Below are 22,455 nucleotides of genomic sequence, written 5' to 3'. Positions count from 1 at the left end.
TTGAGAAACGCTTTCTCTTACTGTCTATGAGGGTACATAGACACATTTTCCCCCTCATTGCTATGCATCTCCATGGATAGATGATTGCATGTGTGTAGAAATTTTTTGGTTTTCCATGCAACGATTCCCAACAGTGGTATCAGAGCCAGGCTTATGCGTAGATGATATGCACGAGTAGAACACAAAGAGTTGTGGGTGGTGTTAGTCATACTGCTTACCACCAACGTCTTATTTTGATTCGGCGGTATTGTGGGATGAAGCGGCCCAGACCAACCTTACATGTCCACGCACATGAGACCGGTTCCCCCGACTGACATGCAATTAGTTTTGCATAAAGGTGGCTGGCGGATGTCTATTTCTCCTACTTTAGTTGAATTGAATTTGACTACGGCTGGTCCTTGAAGAAGGTTAAAACAGCAAACTTGACGAATCACCATTGTAGTTTTTGCCGTAGGTAAGAACAGTTCTTGCTAGAAGCCCGTACCAACCACGTAAAAATTGCAACAACAAAGTAGAGGACATCTAACTTATTTTTGAAGGGTATGTTATGATGTGATATGGTCAAGACATGATGTGATATACGTTATTGTATGAGATGATCATGTTTTGTAAGTTATCGGCAACCGGCGAGAGCTTTATGGTTGTCTATTTATTGTATGAAATGCAAATGCCATGTAATTGCTTTACTTTATCATTATGCGTTAGCGATAGTTATAGAAGCAATAGTTGGCAAGATGACCATGATGCTACGATGGAGATCAAGGTGTCGAGCCGGTGATGATGGAGATCATGACGATGCTTCGGAGATGGAGATCAAAAGCACAAGATGATGATGGCCATATCATGCCACATATTTTGATTGTGTGTGATGTTTATCTTTTATGAATCTTATTTTGCTTAGTACGGTGGTAGCATTATAAAATTATCCCTTCACTAAATTTCAAGCAAAAAGTGTCTGCCCTGAGTATGCACCATTTCTACAGTTCATCGTGTTGAGACACCATGTGATGATCGGGTGTGATAGACTCTATGTTCACATACAACAGGTGCAAGACAGTTTTGCACATGGAGAATACTTGGGCTATACTTGACGAGCCTAGCATGTACAGACATGGCCTCGGAACATTGGAGACCAAAAGGTCGAACGTGAATCATATAGTAGATATGATCAACATAGAGATGTTCACCATTGATGACTACCCCATCTCACGTGATGATCAGACATGGGTTAGTTGATTTGGATCACGTATCACTTAGATGACTTGAGGGATGTTTATTTAAGTGGGAGTTCTTTTAGTAATTTGATTAATTGAACTTAATTTATCATGAACTTAGTCTTGATAGTTTTGCATATCTATGTTGTATCTCAATAGCTCACGATATAGCTCCTATATATTTTTGATATGTTCCTAGAGAAAACTAAGTTGAAAGATGATAGTAGCAATGATGCGGACTGGGTTCGTGATCTGAGGATTATCCTCATTGTTGCACAAAAGAATTATGTCCTTGATGCACCGCTAGCTGACAAACTTGTTGCAGGAGCAGATGCAGACATTATGAACGTTTTGGAAGCTCGATATGATGACCACTTGATAGTTTAGTGCATCATTATTTACGGCCTAGAACCGGGACTTCAAAAACGTTTTGAACGCCACGGAGCATATGAGATGTTCCAAGAGCTAAAAATTGGTATGTCGAGAGGTATGAGGCCTCTGATAAGTATTTTTCCTACAAGATGGAGGAGAATAGCTCAGCCAGTGGGATTGTACTCCGAATGTCTGGGTACTGCAATCGCTTGAATAAAGTGGGAGTTAATCTTCCAAATAAGATTGATAGAGTTCTCTAGTCACTATCACCAAGCTACTAGAACTTCGTCATGAACTATAATATGCAAGGGATGACAAAAATGATTCCCAAGATCTTCCGATGCTGAAATCGGCGAAAGTAGAAATCAAGAAAGAGCATCAAGTGTTGATGGTTAACAAGACCACTAGTTTGAAGAAAATGGGGGAGGGAAAGAAAGGGAACTTCAATAAGAATGGCAACAAGTTTTCGCTCCCATGAAGAAGCCCAAAGCTAGACCCAAGCCTGAAACTGAGTGCTTGTACCCCAAAGAAAATGGTCAACGGAAGCAGAACTGTCCCAAACATTTGGCGGATATGAAGTATGGCAAAGTGAACAAAATTATATTTGATATACATATTATTGGTGTGTACCTTACTAGTGTTTGTAGTAGCCCCTGGGTATTTGACACTGGTTCAGTTGCTAAGATTAGTAACTCGAAACGGGAGTTGCAGAATGAACATAGACTAGTTAAGGATGAGGTGACGATGTGTGTTTGAGGTAATTCCAAGGTTGATACGATGACCGTCGCACACTCCCTCTACCTTCTGGATTAGTGTTGAACCTAAATAAATGTTATTTGGTGTTTGCGTTGAGCATGAATATGATTAGATCATGTTTATTGCAATACGGTTATTCATTTAAATCAAAGAATAATTGTTGTTATGTTTACATAATAAAACCCTCTATGGTCATACACTCGTTGTATACGGTTTATTGAATATCGATCATAGTGATACACATATTCATAATATTAATGCCAAAAGATGCAAAGTTGATAATTATAGTGCAACATACTTGTGGCACTGCCATTTTGATCATATTGGTGTAAAGCGCATGAAGAAACTCCATGCTGATAGACTTTTGGAATCACTTGATTATGAATCATTTTATACTTGTGAACCATGCCTCATGGGCAACATGACTAAAACTCCATTCTCCGAAACAATGGAGCGAGCTAATGACTTATTGGAAATAATACATACCAATGTGTGTGGTCCGATGAGTGTTGAAGCACGTGGAGGGTATCGATATTTTCTCAACTTCATAGATGATTTGAGTAGGTATCGGTATATCTACTGGATAAAACAAAAGTCTGAAACATTTGAAAATTTCAAAGAATTTCAGAGTGAAGTGGAGAATCATCGTAACATGAAAATAAAGTTTCTACGATCTGATCACGGAGGCGAATATTTGAGTTACGAGTTTGGCCTTCATTTAAAACAATGTGGAATTGTTTCACAACTCACGCCACCTGGAACACCACAACGTAATGGTGTGTCCGAACATCGTAAGCGTACTTTATTGGATATGGTGCGTTTCGTGTTGTCTGTTACCGATTTACCACTATCGTTTTGGGGTTATGCATTAGAGACAGCCGCATTCACGTTAAATAGGGAAGCGTCTAAATTTGATTAGATGACACCATATGAACCATGGTTTGGCAAGAAACCTAAGCTGTCGTTTCTTAAAATTTGGGGTTGCAACACTTATGTCAAAAGGCTTCAGTCTGATAAGCTCGAACCCAAATCGGAGAAGTGTGTCTTCATAGGATAGCCTAAGGAAACAATCGGGTGCACCTTCTACCACAAATCCGAAGGCAAGATCTTTGTTGCCAACAATGGAACCTTTCTAGAGAAGGAGTTTATCTTGAAAGAAGTGAGTGGGAGAAAAGTGGTACTTGATAAGGTAATTCTACCTTCTCTTGAATTGGAAAGTAGAACATCAGAGAAAATCGTTCCCATGATGCCTACACCAACTAGAGAGGAAGCTAATGATAATGATCATGAAACTTCAGATCAAGTCACTATAGAACTTTGTAGGTCGACCAGAGCACGATCCGCTCCATAGTGGTATGATAATCCTGTCCTGGAAGTCATGTTATTAGAACATGGTGATCCTACGATCTATGAAGAAGCTATGATGAGCCCAGATTCCAATAAGTTGCTTGAGGCCATGAAATATGAGATATGATCCATGTATGAGAACAACATATGGACTTTGGTGGACTTGCCCAATGATCGGCAAGCCATTCAGAACAAATGGATCTTCAAGAAGAAGACAGATGTTGGTAGTAATGTCACCATCTACAAAGCATGACTTGTTGCGAAAGGTTTTTGAAAAGTTCAAGGGGTTGACTACGATGAGACCTTCTCATCCATAGCGACGCTTAAGTCAGCCTAAATAATGTTAGCAATTGTTGCATTTTATAATTATCAAATATGGCAAATGGACGTCAAAACTACACGGATTTCTTAAAGAAGAGTTGTATATGATGCAACCAGAAGGTTTTTTCAATCTAAAGGAACTCACAAAGTGTGCAAACTCCAGCGATCCATTTATGGACTGGTGAAAGCATCTCAGAGTTGGAATATACGCTTTGATGAAGTGATCAGAGCATATGGTTTTATCCAGACTTATGGTGAAGCCTGTATTTCCAAGAAAGTGAGTGGGAGCTCTGTAGCATTTCTGATATTATATGTGGATGACATATTGATGATTGGAAATGATATAGAATTTCTATATAGCATAAAAGGATACTTGAACAAGAATTTTTCAATGAAAGTCCTCAATGAAGCTGCTTACATAGTAGGCATCAAGATCTATAGAGATAGATCAAGATGCTTCATAAGATTTTTCAATGTGTACAAACCTTGAGAAGATTTTGAAGGAGTTCAAAATGGATCATTCAGAGAAGGAGATTCTTGCCTGTATTGTAAGGTGTGAAGTTGAGTAAGACTCAAAGCCTGACCACGGCATAAGATAGAGAGAGAATGAAATTCATTCCCTATGCCTCGGCCATAGGTTCTATAAAGAATGCCATGCTGTGTAATAGACCTATTGTGTACCTTGCCATGAGTTTGGCAAGGGGGTACAATAGTGATCAAGGAGTAGATCACTGAACATCAGTCAAAATTATCCTAGAGGAGTAAGGAAATATTTCTCGATTATGGAGGTGATAAAGAGTTCGTCATAAAGGGTTATGTCGATGCAAGCTTTGACACGGATTCAGATGACTATGAGTCTTAATCTGGATACATATTGAAAGTGGGAGAAATTAGCTAAAATACATACCCTGTAGAGCATTGTAGACATAGAAATTTGCAAAATACATACGGATTTGAATGTGGCAGACCCGTTGACTAAACATCTCTCACAAGCAAAACATGATCACACCATAGTACTATTTGGGAGTTAATCACATGTCGATGTGAACTAGATTATTGACTCTAGTAAACCCTTTGATTGTTATTCACATGGCGATGTGAACTATGGGCCTTAATCACATGGCGATGTGAACTATTTTTGTTAATCACATGGTGATGTGAACTAGATTATTGACTCTAGTGCAAGTGGGAGACTGAAGGAAATATGCCCTAGAGGCAATAATGAAGTTGTTCTTTTATATTTCCTTATTCATCATAAAGGTTTATTATTCATGCTAGAATTATATTGATCGGAAGCTTAAATACATGTGCGAATACATAAACAAACATTGTGTCCCTAGTGAGCTTCTACTAGACTATCTCGTTGATCAAAGATGGTTAAGGTTTCCTAACCATTGACATGAGCTGTCGTTTGATAACAGGATCACACCGGTAGGAGAATGATGTGATGGAAAAGATCCATCTGTTAGCTTAGCATTATGATCGTTCAGTTTTATTGCTATTGCTTTCTTCATGTAAAATACATATTCCTTCGACTATGAGATAATGCAACTCCCGGATACCAGAGCAATGCCTTGCATGCTATCAAATGTCACAACGTAACTGGGTGATTATAAAGATGCTCTACAGGGTATCTCCGAAGGTGTTTGTTGAGTTGGCATAGATCGAGATTAGGATTTGTCACTCCGAGTATAGGAGAGATATCTCCGGGCCCTCTCGATAATACACATCATAAGCTTGCCAGCAAATGACTAAGGAGTTAGTCATGAGGTGATGTATTATGGAACGAGTAAAGAGACTTGTTGGTAACTAGATTGAACTAGGTATGAATATACCGACGGTCGAATCTCAGGCAAGTAACATATCGATGGACAAAGGGAATTACGTATATTGTCATCACGGTTCGAACGATAAAGATCTTCGTAGAATATGTAGTAGCCAATATGGGAATCCATGTTCAGCTATTTGTTATTGACCGAAGAGGTTTCTCGGTCATGTCTTGTAATGCCCAAGATTCAGCTATATCTCCCATGTGTCGAGGCATGACTTGGAGGCATAACCGCAGTTTTGTATTGTTGCAAGAAGGATCACCTTCACACAATCCCATGTAATGAACATGGAAGTAAATAGTTGGCTTACAATCGCCATGTCACACAATGATCAAATTATTCATACATCATTCAGGGTACACACAAAGTCCGACTATGGACAAATCCAAATGAAAAAAAGATGACCCCAAATGCTAAAACCCGATCATCCCAACTGGGCACCACTACTGATCATCCGGAAACGAAACATAGTAACGGCCATGGTCTTCGTCGAACTCCCACTTGAGCTCGGTTACATCACCTGCACTGGTATCATTGGCACTTGCAACTGTTTTGGTAGTATCTATGAGTCAGGAGGACTCAACAATCTCAAAACCCACGAGATCAAGACTATTTAAGCTTATGGGTAGGATGTGGTTATGAGGTGGAGTTGCAGCAAGCGCTAAGAAAATATGGTGGCTAACATACGAGTACAAGAGTAACATGAGAAACTACGCAATGGTTTATAAGCTAGAAGTGATCAAGAAGTGATCCTGAACTACTTCCTTTCATACATAACCCAACCGTTTTCACTTCCCGAACTCCGACAAAGGGAGACGATCATGGTTACACACGCGGATGATGTGTTCTAATTAAGTCAAGTGTCAAGTTCTCTACAACCGGATATTAACAAATTCCAATCTGCCACATAACCGCGGGCACGGCTCTCGAAAGTTATACCCTGCAGGGGTTTCCCAACTTAGGCCATCACAAGCTCTCATGATCAACGAAGGATATTCCTTCTCCCAGAATAACCGGATCAGTCTCAGAATCCCGGTTACAAGACATTTTGGCAATGGTAAAACAAGACCAGCAAGACCGCCCGATGTGCCGACAAAATCCCGATAGGAGTCTCATGTATCTCGTTCTCGGGGCACACCAGATGAGACATCCTATGAGTAAAACTAACCCTCAAGTTTCCCCAAGGTGGCCCCGCAGTCTACTCGGTTCGGACCAACACTCAGAGGAGCACTGGCCCCGGGGGGTTGAATTAAGAAAATCCTCGGGTTAATTACTCCCTAGGCAAATTTTAGTTGTTATTAGGAAAATGTTAAAACCAAGGTTGGGCATTGCTGGAGGAATTTTATTCAAAGTGAATTGTCAAGGGTGTCCCATAACCCCAACCACGTAAGGAACACAAAATCAAGGAACACAACACCGGTACGACAGAAACTAGGGCGACAAGACTGGAAAAAAACACCGAGCAAAAGGCCAAGCCTTCCACCCTTTTCCAAGTGTATAGATGCCTTAATTAAATAAGAGATATTGTGATATCCCACATATCCATGTTCCAACATGGAACAACCTGCTCTGCACCTGCCACTAGCAATGCTATAAGAGGGGCTGAGCAAAAGCGGTAACATAGCCAAAGAACGGTTTGCTATGATGGTGGGTTAGAGGCTTGACATGGCAATATGGGAGGCATGATAAAAAAGTGGTAGGTAGCGCGACATAGCGATAGAACCAACAACTAGAAAGCAAAGATAGAATTGATATCGGGGGTAATGATCATCTTGCCTGCAAAGTTCTCAGGGTTGTCGAAAACTTGCTCCTCGTAAACATACTCGATAGGTTCCTCCTTCATGAACTCGTCCCCCGGCTCTACCCAAAGCAATAACACAAGCAACAGAACAACAATCAATCACGATGCAATGCACAAGCAACATGATGCAAGACATGACATGGGATGCAAGATATGATGTGCAATGAATATGGGTACTCCGGAAGGGACAGGATGATCATGGCATCAACTTGGAAAACCAAGCATGCCATTGGAAAGGTTAGGAGATTTCGGTCGAAATCGATATAAGGATCACCGGAAACGGTCGCACGATTTGCAAAAGACGAGCAAAACAAGAACGATGCAAAACTACGCTTAACAACAACATAGCACTTAAGATGCATCAAGAAACTATGCTACAACACTCCAACATAGCAACCAATCAAATGACAGTAAAGTACAAGTTAATCTCTCCAAATCATGAACATTGAGCTCCGTCTAGAACTCACTAGAACAAGCCTAAAACAGCATGGCAAAAATGCAAATGACAACAGTTTCAAAGACTTGGTGAAAATACTAAACATGGCATAAACAACATCAGGTAGCAATGTTTAGAGCTAGTAAACTACATGCTACAGGAACATAATATTGAAAACAAAGGCATGGAATGCTAGTACTAAAGGAAATAAACAAAACTCCCTTACTGAACTTTAGCCAAAGATGCATAGAAAAGATGGTAGCATCAATGCGAACATGGCAAGTGATATGGACAGTTTCAGACTTGGTAGAAAAACATAACATGGCAGAAATAAATTTGTGATAGCAACTTTGCGAGCTCATGCCACTCACCACAAAGCATTTTAGGGCATCACAAGGTAACCAACAGTAAGAAGACACATTTCTGAAGCTAAACATGGCAATAGCATAGTTCATAGGGTGCAGAGATCACTAGTAAAACACATGGCAAAAATGCACTTCCTGCTAACAAACTGACAATAACAACACTTAGAAAAGTAGATGATGGTAATGAAAAGCTAATCTACTCCATAATAACAACCAGAGGCATGAATGGATAGAGGATAACCATATCTTCAAAACACTCTTACTGAACTTCATCGAAAAATGCATAGATCTACTTGTGGCAACAAGTCAACATAGCAACATATTGTAACAGGAAAAGGCAGCAGGAAAACTAAGTGTCCGAAATCAGCAACATCATGTGGCCTACTTTGCATTCTTGTGCTAGTCACCATGGGGCACATAAAAATACAAGGCTTGCACCACTATAAAGATGGCATGAAGATTCTCCAAAAACATGTAGAAATGATGCTCAAAGGATGCACACACAAAATGCTATGAAAATGAAAAATCAGCAAGTTATGATGGATTCCAGCAGACAACATCATTTAGCACTTTTGCAATGAAGGTTAAGGAATCCATATGAATAGTAACATGCATGCAAATGACACTAGCGTGAAGAGCAGCACGAGGCGAACATTTCAGTATATCATATGCACAAATCGGAGCTACGTCCATGAAGAGATGGCAGGTCAAACAGGTGCACATAATATGAAAAACTTCAGGGACTTAGAAGATTTTAGTCACCTCCGGATCTAGGGTTGACCTGGGCACGGAAAACGAGGTGGCGGCGGATCTCGCCGGAGTTGAGGGAGGCGGTGGCCAGAGCTTGAGGGAGAGGTCGCTGGTTGGTCGGGGGACGCCGGATCCAGCCGGTCTCCGGTGAAGGCGGCGTGAGAGAGCTCGGCCACGAGGACGACGAGGTGGCGGCGGCGACCGGTGCACGAGTCGGCGCGGCGAAGGCGCCGGGCAGCGAAGCACGGGAGGCGGCGATGCTTGCGAGCCGGGCCGGGAGGGCCCCGCGTGGGCTCACGGGCCGGCGGTGGAGGGAGGCACCGAGTGCCACGTGGTGGCTGCGGAGTGGTGCGGCGGCAGTGGCGGACGCATCTGGCGCCATCCGGACATGTCCGGCGCGCAGAGGAAGGGGGAGGTTAGGTTTTGATCCGCAAATTTCGTGGGGAGAGGCATATTTACAAGTAGAGGGAGCTAGGAGAGTCCAAATGAGGTGTGGTTTTCACCCGCACGATCATGATCCAGCGACGGAGATCATGCAGGGAGTTTAGATGAGCTAGTGGGCTATTGTGGAGGGGTGCCGGGCTACAAAGAGAGGGGGTTTTGCGGTTACTCGGTTAACCCTTGGGGCATCAAACGACCTCCAAATGGAACGAAATTTGATAGGCGGCCTACCGGTGATGTACCAAGGCCACTCGACAAATCTCGGGCCATTTCGAGGACGTTTTTATCCCGCTCATGAAACAAGATCTGAGAGGTATGATGGGTGTATGTGTGAGTGTCGGATTCTGAAACAGACAATGGGGAAAATGACTGGATGCATGAGACGAACACGAATGCAAACGAGATCCACATGATGACATGAGATGAAATGCATGACATGAACAAAATGCAAAACGAGTACAAAACGCAACCACGGAGGATATAACATATAACTTGGCCAGAAAAGGCAAGTGTTCGAGTTATAATTATGGAATGTTACATCCGGGGTGTCGCATGTCTACATAGTTCTCGAACCCGTAGGGTCCGCACGCTTAACGTTCGATGACGATATAGTATTATATGAGTTATGTGATTTGGTTACCGAATGTTGTTTGAAGTCCTAGATGAGATCATGGTCATGATGAGGAGTCTCGAAATGTTCTAGAGGTAAAGATTGATATGTAGGACGATGGTATTCGAACACCGGAAGTGTTTCGGGGGGTACCGGGTACTTATCGGGTCACAGGAAGGGGTTCCGGGCACCCCCGGCGAAACATATGGGCCTTATGGGCCAAGAGGGGAAATGCACCAACCACAAGGGGCTGGCGCACCCCCCATATGGGCCGTCCTAAGGAGGAGAAGGAAAGGAGGAAGGGAAAGGAAATCCTGGATTAGGATTCGCACTTCCTTCCCTCTCTTCCACCTCTTTCCTTCCCCCTTAGGGATACATGGCAGGGGGGCGCGACTAGGGTAGGAGCCCTAGGGCTGGCCGGCCACCTAGGTGGTGTGCCAAGCTCCCTCCCCTCCCCCTCCCACCTATATATATGTGGGAGGGGGTGCCTATGTAACGCCCTCGATGCGGCTATATCTCCCACGTGTCGAAGCATGACTTAGAGGCATAACCGCATTGAAAGCAATGTCGCAAGTGAGGTAATCTTCGCAAACAACCCATGTAATACAATAGGGGAAAAGAAAACATAGTTGGCTTACAATCGCCACTTCACACAATTACATGAATAAAGCATTACATCATCCAGATACAATCAAGGTCCGACTACGGAACCAAAATAAAAGAAGAACCCCAAATGCGACAAGGTCCCCGATCGACCCCAACTGGGCTCCACTATTGATCAACTAGAATGAAACACCACAAAGGACAAGATCTTCATCAAGCTCCTCCTGAGCTTGGTTGCGTCAACTAAACGGTCTCATCGGCACCTGCAAGCTGGTTTTGGAAGTATCTGTGAGCCACGGGGACTCAGCAATCTCGCACCGTCGCAATCAAGACTATTTAAGCTTATGGGTAAGGTAAAAGGTATGAGGTGGAGCTGCAGCAAGCGACTAGCATATATGGTGGCTAACATACGCAAATGAGAGCGAGAAGAAAAGGCAAAGCACGGTCGAGAAACTATGATCAAGAACTGATCCTAGAACAACCTACGTCAAGCATAACTCCAACACCGTGTTCACTTCCCGGACACCGCCGGAAAGAGACCATCACGGTAACACATGCAGTTGATGTATTTCAATTAAGGTCGACTTCAGGTTTTCTACAACCGGACATTAATAAATTCCCATCTGCCCATAACCGCGGGCACGGCTTTCGAAAGTTCAAATCCCTGTAGGGTGTCCCAACTTAGCCCATGACAAGCTCTCACGGTCAACGAAGGAATAGACCTCCTCCCAAGACATTCCGATCAGACTCGGTATCCCGGTACAACAAGACATTTCAACAGGGTAAAACTAAACCAGCAACACCGCCCGAATGTGCCGACAAATCCCGATAGGAGCTGCACATATCTCGTTCTCAGGGCACACTCAGATGAGACTAGCTACAAGTAAAACCAACCCTCAAGTTTCCCCGAGGTGGCCCCGCAGGCAACTCAGTTCGGACCAACACTCAGAGGAGCACTGGCCCGGGGGGTTAAAATAAAGATGACCCTTGACTCCGTGAAACCCAAGGGAAAAAAGAGGCTAGGTGGCGAATGGTAAAACCAATGTTATGCATTGCTGGAAGAGCTTTACTTAAGGCGAACTGTCAAGGGGTTCCCATAATAGCCCAACCACGTAAGGGACGCAAAACCCGGGAACATAACACCGATATGACGGAAACTAGGGCGGCAAGAGTGGAACAAAACACCAGGCATAAGGCCGAGCCTTCCACCCTTTACCAAGTATATAGATGCATTAATTAAATAAGATATATTGTGATATCCCAACAAGTAAACATGTTCCAACAAGGGACAACATCTCCATGTTCCAACAAGGAACAAACTTCAATCTTCACCTGCAACTAACAATGCTATAAGAGGGGCTGAGCAAAGCCGTAACATAGCCAATCAACAGTTTGCTAGGACAAGGTGGGTTAGAGGCTTGGTTCAACAATATAGGAGGCATGATAAGCAAGTGGTAAGTATCACAACATAGGCATAGCAAAAGAGCGAGCATCTAGCAAGCAAAGATGGAAGTGATTTCGAGGGTCTGGTCATCTTGCCTGAGATCCCGCAAGGAAGAAGAACGAGTCCATGAAGAAGACAAACGGACGTAGACGAACGGGTCCTCACAAACGCGACGTTACCGGAACCAACCCGAAGAAGCAAACACCGGAAAGAAGCAAACAACATACTAAACAACCACCACATAGGCATGGCATTATGCGCAAACAAGAATGATGCATGTCTGGTTTAAAGAGGCATAGTATGGCAAAGTGCACAAGCAATCCTACAAATTAAGTGGAGCTCAATATGCAACGAGTTGCATATTGAAAAGAACACCACATGACTTATTTAGTTCACTCCCGGTTAGGTACTCAACAATATTAAATGTTGGTTAACATGTCAAGAGGTGAAGCAAAGTAAAACTACCTATCTAGGAAAGTTTAAATGAGGCCGGAACAACAAAACAACAAGTCCGGAAGATCCTCATGAGCATTAGTAATTTAATTCAAACAACAATTTAAACATTTTAATTGTTGTTATCATGATGCAGATGACATGACAAGTTTATGCAATTTTAAGAAAATGTTGACATGAAAAGATATGGCGGAAAGAAAGGGTGACACAGCGACGATAACGGAAACGGTGCCATGCAACATTCCGGTTCCGGCAACTCATTGAGACGTGGGTGCAAAAGGAAGTGTGGCGGAAGCGTGCAAAAGATGGAAGGTGGGGTGCTCCCGATAACCGGGTTCCCACATGACGATGACAAGGTAAAAGAGGGCAACGTGCACCGACAAATCGAGCACGGTGCAAGCACGAGCATCTCATACATCACACATGCATTCGTTCACGGCGGTCGTCTCGGGTTTATACCTTCGAAGCATGCGTTATCGGAGTGGTTCGGGTCAAGCGGTGTAGTCGTTCACGATCGTCGTGGGAAGTAGTGGTACTCGGCCGTGGTAGAGGAAGTAGTTGTTCACGCGACGGTGATCGAACTTGACGATACCGTTACACGGGTCTTCGGCAATGGTAGTGGTACCCATTTTGTAGTCGTGCACACTCCGTAGATGTTCGAGGTCACGGCGAGGATCTTGACGTCCATGGAGTCTTCGAGGGTCGACGGTAGTTGTACTCGGGTCGTCGGCGACTGTAGTTGTTCTATGCATCGGGCGTCAAGGTACTTGCCGAGGTACTTGCCATTCTTAGCGGTTCCCAAAACGACGGTAGATGAACAATACGCGTCGTCGTGGTACTTGCGGTCGTCGGACTTGCTGGTTTCACTTTGACGGTAGTGGTACACTTGTCGGCGAGGTACTTGGCGGTCTCGGTTTTGACCGAGATGAGACAAAATGGCGACGGTGCACGATGAGGAGGGTCCTACAACAACAGGGGGTCGACGGCGGCGCAACACGGGAAGAGCAGCAGTAGGACAAAGTGGACGGCATAGGCCTTGGCCCGGAGCAAAGGAGGCGAAGCTTTTGGAGGCTGGAGAGGCCATGGGCGTATGGCGCGTGATGCCATAGGGAGGTTTGCGAGGGGGCCATGTCGAGGAGGCAGAGACATTTCGAACTGCAGCAGCGGCCGCGGTCTTGGAGCACCCCCACCGGAGGACGAGGCGGGGGCATACCCAGGCAGTGCGGAAGGACGGCGCCGGTGGAGAAGCATATTGCCATGCCCGAGGCGGGGCTTGACGGGTCGAGACGGGGTCCGGCGACCGGGCGACGGGGGCGCGCTGGTGATGATGGGGATCGGGCGCGGCGGCGCTAGTCGTCGACTGTGACGGGTCATGGCTCCATGGTCGGCTCCAGCGACGCCGGAAGAAGGCAGCGGCGGCAGGCACGCGAAAGGAGCAAAGGAGAGGCGGCTGGGGACGAGGCAAGAGTGCCGTCCCTCTACGCGTGCGCGGGAGGCCGGTCCGGCGCCATCGGGAGGGGAAGATGGACATCAAGAAGGAGAGAGGGGTCGAGCGCGACACTGGAGGGGAAGAGATGGGATCGTGGGAGGAGGATGGGATCGGGCAGCGGTTCCTGGCGGCGCGAGGAAAACGAGGAGTGGGATCGGGAGAGGGTAGCGAGTGGGGATCGGCTAGGGTAAGCAGCGGGGCTGATTGGGCCTGGCCTTGGGCCAGCGCGAGAGGGAGGGAGGCCCAGGAATGCAGTGGTGCAGGCCTGGCCAGGGGTGCAGGCCGCCTCTCTCCCTAAATATCTCTCTTTTCCCATTTAAAAAGAAAACAGAAAAGAGAAGGAAAAGAAAGAGAAGGTTGGGATGGAAACTGGGCATGGGGATAATTTTACTGGACTCGCAAAAATAAGCATGACCATAGAAAAATAGAAGTGACAAGATTGGAGGAATTAAATTCAAATTCATTTGAATATAATTCAAATGGTTTTGAATTTGGACTAGGTTTGGTGTGGCCAAAAATGTTCAGGTTTTTGGTGGATCTTGGAAAACGAACAAAAGAATTATCAACAAAGTTTGAGAGTCGGAAATCGGAAAGAAGGAAAGGTCAAAGATTTAACATTCAAGTGGGTTGCAGATAATTCCAAATTAATGGAATACTTTATAATAGCTCCCTAAATATTGGGAGGATATGTTTTAAAGAGAAATCACCATGTGGGTTCCCTCGATTTAAGTAGATCAATGATCTATGCAATTTGTTTAGAGAGTTTTAAAACGGGTTGCATGATGACATGATGTAATGCACAAGAACCAAAGATGAATGCAAAGAACCAAACAAAACACACGACGAAACCCGGAACATAAGGAAGTCTTCTCGAGCATCAGACTCGGGGCGTCACAACACTCCACCACTACGAGAGGATCTCGTCCCGAGATCTAGAATGGCACCGGAGGGAAAACGGAAGAGAAAAGAGAAGAGGTAAAACTAAGTTGCTTCTTTGACAAACGAGTGAGACCAAAGAACCTTGAAAAGGTTAAGCCATTTCGAGAAAAAGAATAACGGAGGTGACAAATTTGAAAACACTCCGTTAGAAAAGAGGGACAAAGAACATTGCGAAAAAAACCTTGAGGTTCAAGGGCAAGATGTATATTGAAACCACTCCGGTTAAAACAAGATAGAGAAGGATTAAGAATGATATAATTTGAGCAGCACTCCGTCTGAGAAGGGAGGCAAAACTTGGCAGAATGGGAAAAATTCGAAAAGCAGGCACGACACTCCGGTTAAAAGGATAAGGACGAAAAGAACACGATCCTGACAAAACAAGACGATGGGTTGCAGAGAGCAACATCACAATGCCTCCGGAACGAAAGAGTAGAGTAAAGATAATTGAGACAAACAAATGTAGAAGACAATGCCAACTTCCGCTACAAAAGAGCCTGAAAAGGCATCTTTAGGAGAAGGGTTGAACGGAGTTGTTGGAAAACCAACAACCAAAAGAATAAGCTTGATATGGTCTTATGGAATACAACTCAAATTATGAGGTGACAACCCACCACTCACGGGAAAGAATTAGATTGGAATAAACAAGGAGACGAGAAACTTATTTCACCGGAAGGATAAATGAAGAACTTGGGTCATTTATAAGCACCATGGATAGCAACAAACCTTAGGGAAGGCTTTAGGTTAAGTATAACCCCAAGATAACTCCAAAGAAGAGATTGATGGATTTAAAATACCTCATCCTTGAACACATGTGAATCATGAGACATGATCTCAAATTATCAAGAATGACATAATACCACCTCGAATGATACGGTTGAAAGAATTGCACTCCAGATTGCAAGATGAAGAATGTTTGAGCTCATTAGAAATGAATCTCGATGAAAAACTTCGAGAAGGAATTAAATCCTTGATGAACCATCGTGTAGAACCTCCATGACGAACTCCGGTACACAAAAGGTAACGAAAAGAAAGAGAAGTTGAAAACACAAGGTAAAACCTTGTAATGATTTAGATGAATCTCCATGGTGAAACAATTGAGAGAACTTGGAACTCCGAGAAAAGAAAGATGAACAAAAGAAATCAAGAATTTGATGAGCCTCCGGAATAGGGAATTGAGTTCAGTCGATGCAACAAGAATAAGAATTACATTATGCTTATCCTTCACCAATTAAATTGATGACAATCAACGGATTTGGCACACTACTTATTCTCGTATCAAGGATTAAGAGAGATATAACATAAATTTGAGAAGGTATTGAACGAACCACAGGAAGGGTTGAAACAACGAATAAATTGATATGGTGACCAAGGAAGAGAACTCTTGAACGGACCACCGTAAGAATTAAAAATAAACGAAGAAAAGATAAAGAAGACACCGGGACGAATTATAAAATGAACGAGGATGCTTGAGAGGATTTAGATACATGAGAACAAAAAGATGGCGAGCTGATTAGAGAACACTTGAACGATCCAGCAGTAAGATTTGAGAATGATAACTGGAAGCTGAGAATAAATAACCTGAAATGATGGACTCCGGATAATCAAACTGAGAAGACTCTTGAATTGCTCCGGATAGGTGAAATGAATTCTCACTATCAAAAACAGTTATGAGAGGATGACGTCAAGCTAGAGCCACGAATCTTTGATAGAATGAAACAAGATTCAAGGGAAAACTCTTCTTCGGTCTTCAAATGCATAGAACAATAACGAGAAACACCACCAAGAATTGTTGAGGCACTCCGGAATGAAAAATTAGAAAGGTTGAGCCAACGATGAAAAGAGTTGGAAAGACCTTGGAGAAAGGCATTTGACTGATGATAACTCATTCTTACGTCAAACTTTGAAATGAATTTGAGATTAACTCCGGGAGAATAAGAAGAGTCGGGTAAGATCCTGGGAAAAGACCAGTGGGTTAGGGCCCACTGAAAAGATACACCGTTGAAATGATTTGAAGGAGAGATTACACCGATTGAATTAAATGGCTTGAATGAGATAACATCCTCGAAAGAGCTTGAACAAAAGCAGAGTGGAAAAACACGAATCTTCGAGATATCTTTAGCACTCCGGAACAAATGAATAGCGAGAAATGAATTATTATGAGGTGCACCGGCATAAGAAAAACATTAGAAGTACGGAAAAGAATATGATTACACCGAAAGCTTGAATTGGATCCACCGGAGAAGAAATGAGTGACGAGAGACGAACTTGAAGCTTCGTTAGCATCTTCCTGAGAATCAACGGATAAGAACATTGACGGAAAAGAATGGAGAGACTTCTCATCAGTAAAAGGATACTTGAATAAGAAATCTGAGTCCTCGAAGAAAAAGGGAGGGTGGGCGGGAAAACAAAGGCAACTTGGAGACGAATGAAACAAACACCGTTGAGAAGAACTGATACTTGATCTTGCGGTTGTTGAAATGATCGGATCCACTTGAAGAGAAACACACCGGTGAAAAAGGATTGACATGACAATCTCAATAAACGAGAAGGATTTGTATTCTCAAAGAAATATATGAACACCGCTTAGGAAAGGTATGGAATCCACATTTGACTCCGAAGCAACTCGAATACCACAAAACAAAACAAAAACAAAGGAGTGGCTTGCAAAATAAGCCGGAACAAACATATGATAGAGATTTTGTCTGAAGTTTTCGTGGTGGGGCCTACACGGGCTCAATCGTACAGCGCCATCATGTACAAGGTAGTGCACCTGACATACGAAGCGTCCCTGAGTCGGCATAGCCAAGGACTCTTTAAGACACAACGAGACCACTGTAAAACCGACCGTGAATAGGCGGACCACTAGACGTCGAACCCCAATTTCATATCATACATCTGTCGGAAAAGATATCCTAAGAGCTACTTGAATTCCCACTTATGAAACTCCCGAAACTTTCCGGTTATGCAATCAGGTGTTGGGGATACAGGGGAAGCATAATATCTCACCCAAACTAGCAAATCCTACATCCAGCTGTATCCATCCTTCAACACATAACCAAGAAACCTTCGGAAATCGTCTACCTCAACCTTCAAAAAGCATCCGTTATACAAGTTATGGCGATACTCCCGAACTCCCGCCCCAGTACTGGGTGGCGTCGAGGTTATCTCACCAACAACTGCATAAAAGAGATTTTTGATGTCGGCGAACTAAACTCAGGTATTCCAGAACTGCAATGATAAAATTATGACGACAACACCTCAGAGCTCAACTCCCCGGGACACTTCCACAAAACCCCTGACAGGAGGCACCAAGACAATGTTCTCGTCATAAAACCATCGAAATGATTCCAAGATACCCGCATGATTCTAAAAAAAAATTAGTGAAATTCTAGAAGAGAAGAGTCAAAACTCTACATCAGGATGCCTTACTAGAGCGATGAGGAGACTGGGAAGTAAAAAGAATTCCTAAACTCTCCGATATATGATTCCTAAATGATCCAAAACATTTTTCTAGACACAACTCGGCCGCTAAAAACGATCAAGCAATGGGGCTCCTAAGGTCGGGGAAGGCTCTGATACCAACTTGTAACGCCCTCGATGCGGCTATATCTCCCACGTGTCGAAGCACGACTTAGAGGCATAATCGCATTGAAAGCAATGTCGCAAGTGAGGTAATCTTCGCAACAACCCATGTAATACAATAAGGGAAAAAAACATAGTTGGCTTACAATCGCCACTTCACACAATTACATGAATAAAGCATTACATCATCCAGATACAATCAAGGTCCGACTACGGAACCAAAATAAAAGAACAACCCCAAATGCGACAAGGTCCCCGATCGACCCCAACTGGGCTCCACTACTGATCAACTAGAACGAAACACCACAAAGGACAAGATCTTCATCGAGCTCCTCCTGAGCTTGGTTGTGTCAACTGCACGGTCTCATAGGCACCTGCAAGCTGGTTTTGGAAGTATCTGTGAGCCACGGGGACTCAGCAATCTCACACCCTCGCGATCAAGACTATTTAAGCTTATGGGTAAGGTAAAAGGTATGATGTGGAGCTGCAGCAAGCGACTAGCATATATGGTGGCTAACATACGCAAATGAGAGCGAGAAGAGAAGGCAAAGCACGATCGAGAAACTATGATCAAGAAGTGATCCTAGAACAACCTATGTCCAGCATAACTCCAACACCGTGTTCACTTCCCGGACACCGCCGGAAAGAGGCCATCACGGTAACACACGCGGTTGATGTATTTTAATTAAGGTCGACTTCAGGTTTTCTACAACTGGACATTAACAAATTCCCATCTGCACATAACCGTGGGCATGGATTTCGAAAGTTCAAATCCCTGCAGGGTGTCCCAACTTAGCCCATGACAAGCTCTCACGGTCAACGAAGGAATAGACCTCCTCCCGAGACATTCCGATCAGACTCGGTATCACGGTACAACAAGACATTTCGATAGGGTAAAACTAAACCAGCAACACCGCCCGAATGTGCCGACAAATCCCGATAGGAGCTGCACATATCTCGTTCTCAGGGCACACTCAGATGAGACTAGCTACGAGTAAAACCAGCCCTCAAGTTTCCCCGAGGTGGCCCCGCAGGCAGCTCAGTTCGGACCAACACTCAGAGGAGCACTGGCCCGGGGGGGTTAAAATAAAGATGATCCTTGAGTCTGCGAAACCCAAGGGAAAAAAGAGGCTAGGTGGCGAATGGTAAAACCAATGTTGGGCATTGCTGGAAGAGCTTTACTTAAGGCGAACTGTTAAGGGGTTCCCATAATGGCCCAACCGCGTAAGGGACGCAAAATCCGGGAACATAACACCGATATGACGGAAACTAGGGCGGCAAGAGTGGAACAAAACACCAGGCATAAGGCCGAGCCTTCCACCCTTTACCAAGTATATAGATGCATTAATTAAATAATATATATTGTTATATCCCAACAAATAAACATGTTCCAACAAGGGACAACATCTCCATGTTCCAACAAGGAACAAACTTCAATCTTCACCTGCAACTAACAACGCTAGAAGAGGGGCTGAGCAAAGCGATAACATAGCCAATCAACAGTTTGCTAGGACAAGGTGGGTTAGAGGCTTGGTTCAACAATATAGGAGGCATGATAAGCAAGTGGTAGGTATCGCAGCATAGGCATAGCAAAAGAGCGAGCATCTAGCAAGCAAAGATGGAAGTGATTTCGTGGGTATGGTCATCTTTCTTGAGATCCCGCAAGGAAGAAGAACGAGTCCATGAAGAAGACAAACGGACGTAGAGGAATGGGTCCTCACAAACGCGACGTTACCGGAACCAACCCGAAGAAGCAAACACCGGAAAGAAGCAAACAACATACTAAACAACCACCACATAGGCATGGCATGATGCACAAACAAGAATGATGCATGTCCGGTTTAAAGAGGCATATCATGGCAAAGTGGACAAGCAATCCTACAAATTAAGTGGATTTCAATATGCAACGAGTTGCATATTGAAAAGAACACCACATGACTTATTTAGTTCACTCCCGGTTAGGTACTCAACAATATTAAATGTTGGTTAACATGTCAAGAGGTGAAGCAAATTAAAACTACCTATCTAGGCAAGTTTAATTGAGGCCCGAACAACAAAACAATAAGTCCGGAAGATCCTCATGAGCATTAGTAATTTAATGCAAACAACAATTTAAACATTTTAAGTGTTGTTATCATGATGCGGATGACATGAACAAGTTTATGCAATTTTAAGAAAATGTTGACATGAAAAGATATGAGGCATTTGTCATCGTGGCGGAAAGAAAGGGTGCCACAGCGACGATAACGGAAACGGTGCCACGCAATGTTCCGCTTCCGGCAACTCATTGAGACGTGGGTGCAAAAGAAAGTGTGGCGGAAGCGTGCAAAAGATGGAAGGTGGGGTGCTCCCGGTAACCGGGTTCCCACATGACGATTAGAAGGTAAAAGAGGGCAAGATGCACCGACAAATCGAGCACGGTGCAAGCACGAGCATCTCATACATCACACATGCATTTGTTCACGGCGGTCGTCTCGGGGTTATACCTTCGAAGCGTGCGTTATCGGAGCGGTTCGGGTCAAGCGGTGTAGTCGTTCACGATCGTCGTGGGAAGTAGTGGTACTCAGCCGTGGTAGAGGAAGTAGTTGTTCACGTGACGGTGATCGAACTTGACGATACCATTACACGGGTCTTCGGCAATGGTAGTGGTACCCATTTTGTAGTCGTGCACATTCCGTAGATGTTCGAGGTCACGACAAGGATCTTGACGTCCATGGAGTCTTCGAGGGTCGACGGTAGTTGTACTCGGGTCGTCGACAACTTTAGTTGTTCTATGCATCGGGCGTCAAGGTACTTGCCGAGGTACTTGCCATTCTTAGCGGTTCCCAAAATGATGGTAGATGAACAATACACGTCGTCGTGGTACTTGCGGTCGTCGGACTTGCTGGTTTCACTTCGACAGTAGTGGTACACTTGTCGACGAGGTACTTGGCGGTCTCGGTTTTGACCGAGATGAGACAAAATGGCGACGGTGCACGATGAGGAGGGTCCTACAACAAAAGGGGGTCAACGGCGGCGCAACACGAGAAGAGCAGTAGCAGGACAAAGTGGACGGCATAGGCCTTGGCCCGGAGCAAAGGAGGCGGAGCTTCTGGAGGCTGGAGAGGCCATGGGCGTCAGGCGCGCGATGCCATAGGGAGGTTTGCGAGGGGGCCATGTTGAGGAGGAAGAGACACTGCGAACTGCAGCAGCAGCCGCGATCTTGGAGCACCCCCACCGGAGGACGAGGCGGGGGCATACCCAGGCAGCGGGGAAGGACGGCGCCGGTTGGGAAGCATATTGCCATGCCCGAGGCGGGGCTTGACGGGTCGAGACGGGGTCCAGCGACCTGGCGACGGGGGCGCGCTGGCGATGATGGGGATCGGGCGCATCGGCGCTAGTCGTCGACTGTGATGGGTCATGGCTCCATGGTCGGCTTCAGCAACGCTGGAAGAAGGCAGCAGCGGCAGGCACGCGAAAGGAGCAAAGGAGAGGCGGCTGGGGATGAGGCAAGAGTGTCGTCCCTCTACGCGTGCGCGGGAGGCTGGTCTGGCGCCATCGGGAGGAGGAAGATGGACATCGAGAAGGAGAGCGGTGTCGAGCGCAACACTGGAGGGGAAGAGATGGGATCGTGGGAGGAGGATGGGATCAGGCAGCGGTTCCTGGCGGCGCGAGGAAAACGAGGAGTGGGATCGGGAGAAGGTAGCGAGTGGGGATCGGCTAG

The sequence above is a fragment of the Triticum aestivum genome, chromosome 4A (assembly GCF_018294505.1).
Source record: "Triticum aestivum cultivar Chinese Spring chromosome 4A, IWGSC CS RefSeq v2.1, whole genome shotgun sequence".
NCBI classification, from domain to species: domain Eukaryota; kingdom Viridiplantae; phylum Streptophyta; class Magnoliopsida; order Poales; family Poaceae; genus Triticum; species Triticum aestivum.
The sequence above is the reverse complement of the archived record's forward strand: the minus strand, read 5'-3'. Positions refer to the sequence as shown.